This window comes from Macrobrachium nipponense, chromosome 4, assembly GCF_015104395.2.
Source record: "Macrobrachium nipponense isolate FS-2020 chromosome 4, ASM1510439v2, whole genome shotgun sequence".
Lineage (NCBI taxonomy): Eukaryota > Metazoa > Arthropoda > Malacostraca > Decapoda > Palaemonidae > Macrobrachium > Macrobrachium nipponense.
In genome coordinates, this window is record NC_061100.1 from 26,842,711 (window position 1) to 26,847,627 (window position 4,917).

Here is a 4,917-nt window from a genome sequence, read left to right on the forward strand (position 1 = left end):
CTCTCGTTTCGTAAATTCTTCTCACTGGCAACGAAGATGAAAAGGACAATCGAATTAAACGCTCCTTTTCGATTGCAAACGAACCAATTTGATTTTAATTAAAAAGAGGAATCCACCGAAGGTCTGATGCGTTTCCTACCACGTAATTTATCAAAGGTTTGTCATCTGTAAGGCTGCAGGATTTAATGATTTTGTGTGACTATGTTGTTAGCAGCCGGGGAATTATATGGACAGTTTATTCATATGTATATATATATATATATATATATATATATTATATATATATATATATATATATATATATATGTATATATATATATATATATAATATATATATATATATTTATATCATATATATATGTATATATATATATATATAAATATATATATATATTTATATACATATATATATATACATAATGCTTGTGTATGTGTGTGAGTGACTCATAACAGAAAACTAACAGCAAAAGCGTCAATCAATAATCACCTTTTTGAAATGTAAAAAAAAAATGGAAACCAGCCTATTCCTTTGTAAACTTGAAATGAATTATCAGCTTTATATAAACGAGTGAACCACTGATTAACTCGAAATAGCACGAATTATTTCATTTTTTGAAAATCTCTGACACAAATATGAATTATCATTAAGTGCCGGTTTCAGTATTTCCAAACAGGCCATGTTTGCAGTAATTGCTTCTGACAAAAATATCACTGATATCTATTTCTTTTTTTCACCGAGGCAATTTAAATATTAGTAATTACTTATATGGGAGCACCGACTGGATTCACATCAAATATCATTAATGAATATTTTTTACGGATAAAAGAATTCTTTTTATTTATTTATTTTTTTTTTTTTTTTTATTTGGATGTTTTTGGAGTCGTTTTGACTGATGCAAAGGGATCACTGTTGTATATCACTTTAGGTCACTTCATGGTTAAGATATGCATACATATATATATATATATATATATATATATATATATATATATATATATATATATATATATATATAGATATATAGAGAGAGAGAGAGAGAGAGAGAGAGAGAGGAGAGAGAGAGAGAGAGAGAGAGAGAGAGAGAAGAATAAAAAATTACAATACTAAGGATTTATGCAGTGGTAAAGTAAGTATATCTTAGTTTTCCCAGACCAATGAGCTGATTAACGCTCCCCTAGGGCTGGCCCGAAGGATTAGATATTTTTACGTGGCTAGGAACCAATTGGTCACCTAGCAACGGGACCTACAGCTTATTGTGGGATCCGAACCACACAATATTGAGAAATGAAATTCTATCACCAGAAATAAATTCCTCTGATTCCGCGTTGGCAGAACCGGGATTCGAACTTCGGACCACCAGATTGGCAGCCGTTCGCGAAAACCACTTGTCCAGCGAGGAACTCCAGTGATAATACAAAAAGCAATTTGTTTAATTACCTGAAGTCTAAAAGTGCATCGATTCATAATAATGTTTGTAAGTCCTTTTGTAATGAGTAAGCTTAGGATCTGACTATTCGTTTGTTGTGAATTTGGAAGCAGAATGTCAAAATAGAAACTTTAAAAAATTAATTGCAGTTTTTTTTAACTGAATTAAAATTGTCATATATTCTTAGAAGCAGTGCTGTTTCTTTATCTTTCTTTTGACTAAGTATGCAAATCATTTTGAAATTAATTATATCAAACGTGATTCCATTTCAAGAAAAATCCCGTTGAAAAATTTACGAAAGTGAAAACGTTTATAATCCTTCATTTCACAGCTTTATCAATTAAAAAAAAAAACTATTCTTTGCAACAAAATTCGTGAAATTATCCGCATTACCCTGTTTTTACTTAAAATGCACTTCAGATTCCAACAACATAACAATATTGACTTGAAAAAATTTATTAAAAGACAAAAATTCGTCTGGAAACTAATGCATCGCTTAATTAAAGGAAAGAGGAATGAACTTGTGAACTTTCCTGTCGTGTCTTTCTGAGTGGCTAGTTTCTCCTTAATATTATTCTGCCCATTTCTCCCTTTCCTTGATTTTCGTATCCCTATTAATCTGTGAATGTCATCCTGAAAAGCCTGGCCATTTGGCATTTTAAGAGAAGGCTGGGCCTAAGTGCTTCGTATGAATTTCCATTTATAAATATAAACAAGTATTTGCATAGACTGTTGATATCCAATTTGCTTTCCAGAAATGATGAAGTATTTAAAGAACTAGTCTCATTTCTTCTAAGTGAACTGATGTAGATTCTTAAATAGATGTTTTTCAAAATGAATGCGAGCTAGGTAGAAAAAACCATTGCAAAAAAAAGTCGTAAATTTTATTACAATGAAAAAATTTTCAATACATAGATATGTGAAATATGAACAGCTTAATTTTATGCTAAGGCCCCCAAGTCAACAAACATTTTTCTGATATGATTCTTTTCTCTCTCTCTCTCTCTCTCTCTCTCTCTCTCTCTCTCTCTCTCTCTCTCTCTCTCTCTCTTCCTAAATGTTCGTTGCTTGCGAATTATTCCATTTTCATGTAATATTCTTGAAAATTCATGAAAGTATTCTGCCATTATAAAATATTTTGAATATTGGGCCACCAAATATATATGGAGGCTTGTCATCTGATACTATTCAGTGAGAGTCTAGATTATATTGTCCTCAAATGATTCACATATTTTTCTTATTTTTCCTGAGTGGCGTTGGATCATATTTGACCCTGGTTTGACCCTTTTGGAAGCAAATATAGCACAAGATTTAGCGTTCAGATGCTTAATTTTGGAAGCATATATACCACAAGATTTAGATTAGAACTAGGAGTGTTTTACGATCCAGAACGATGTGGTCATTAGTTTAATCATTCAATAATAATCCATAAACTAATAAGAAATTGTGATATATGTTGAATGATGACTTTCTAGTATATTTGTACTTGAATGTATGCCTCTCTCTCTCTCTCTCTCTCTCTCTCTCTCTCTCTCTCTCTCTCTCTCTCTCTCTCTCTCTCTCTTGAAATATTTTTTAAAACTTTAATATTACATTCATCGTCCTATTTTTAGGCCATTTTTAAATGATTTTTGAAATAAAATTCAGTCATCAAAGTAAGGTCAAAACTCCCAAAAATATTATATGCAAACCATATTATTTTTTAAACTGCTTTTTGTTTTATATCCATTGTACTCTCTCTCTCTCTCTCTCTCTCTCTCTCTCTCTCTCTCTCTCTCTCTCTCTCTCTCTCTCTCTCTCTCAATATTTTCATAAACTTTAATGTTACATTCATTGTCCTATTTTTAAAGTTACTTTTAGATGATATTTGAAATAAAAATCAGTCATGAAAATGAGGGCAAAACTCTCAAAAATATTACTCTCTCTCTCTCTCTCTCTCTCTCTCTCTCTCTCTCTCTCTCTCTCTCTCTCTCTCTCTCTCTCTCTCTCTCTCTGCCCTTGTGTCCATCATCTCTCCTACTGCCTTCACTTTCACCCATTACTTTCTCTTCCTTTCAGGCCTCAAATTCTCTTCCTTCCCGGCATTCTTCGGGTCTCGTATATCCTCGAAAAACTGTAGGCAAGTCCAAGGATTTCCGTTCCTCGGAAATTGCTTCCCAGGGTACATGCCTCAAAGAAATAAACTTTGCTGGGAGGCAAGGCACTGCCCAAACTTGTAAACGCCAGACACTGATCAATATAGGGAGAGAGTAATTTGTCGTGTTTAATTAAAATCAGGATACGGTCGTCATCTAGATGCTAGAGGCTGTATTTCTAAAGACGTGGGTTTGGAAACCTATGCACTTTCTCTTATACTTCTCATTGCACTCAGTTCCATGTTTTATGAGTTGCTGTTCCCTAGAAATGAAAAAGGGGTATTATCATGGGTATTGCAACCTGCATATTGCAATTGCAATTATTTTATTTTTATTTTTTTGAGAATTTAAGAGTAACAAACTGTGATATCTAATATTCTTATATTCAAAGAAGAAATCCGTCAAATGCTTTTTGATTTCGGGAACTTCTTCATGATTTAAATGACTGAGAAGTCGTCGGTAACTCGGTCCATTTAAAATAATATTGTGGCACTACAGCATCTTAAAATTCCTCGTATGCTCTGCAGAGGGCAATAAACCGTTACTTATTCAACAATATCACCATCTAACAAATAATTGCTTCTCCAGCAATAATCACCTAAAATATTTCCAACAAGCAATTACCTCTACTAGTAAAAATTGCCATTTCCAACAAAGAATTACATCTCCAGCAGACATTTGCCGCTCCAAAACAATTACCTCTTCAAAAAACAATTATCTCTTCAACAGAAATTTGCGACTCCAACAAAAATTTATATCTCCAACCAAAAATTAACTCTCCACAAACGAATGCCTCTCCAACAGAAAATTACCTCTCCAAGAAAGTTACATCTCCAACAGATAATTACCTCTCCAAAAAGAATTTACATTTCAGAAAATTTACCCTCTCCAAGAAAGTTACACTCCCAACAGTAATTACTCTCCAAAAAAGATATCTCCAACAGATAATTACCCGCCTAAAAAGAATTTACATCTCCAACAGAAAATTACCTCTCCAAGAAAGTTACATCTCCAACAGATAATTACCTCTCCAAAAAGAATTTATATCTCCAAAAGAAAATTACCTCTCCAAGAAAGTTACATCTCCAACAGATAATTACCTCTCCAAAAAGAATTTACATCTCCAACAGAAAATTGAATATAAAAAATTACCTCTATACCAGAAAAATTACCTCCTTTCCAAAAAGAATTTACATTTCCAACAAACTTTTACCTCTCCAACAAAAATTTGCTTCGCCAACAAAAAAATACCTCTCTAATAAAAATAAGTTCTCAAACAAATGGTTACATCTCCAAGAAACAAGTACCTCTCCAAAAGAAAATTACCTCTCCAACAAAAATATAGCTCTCCAACA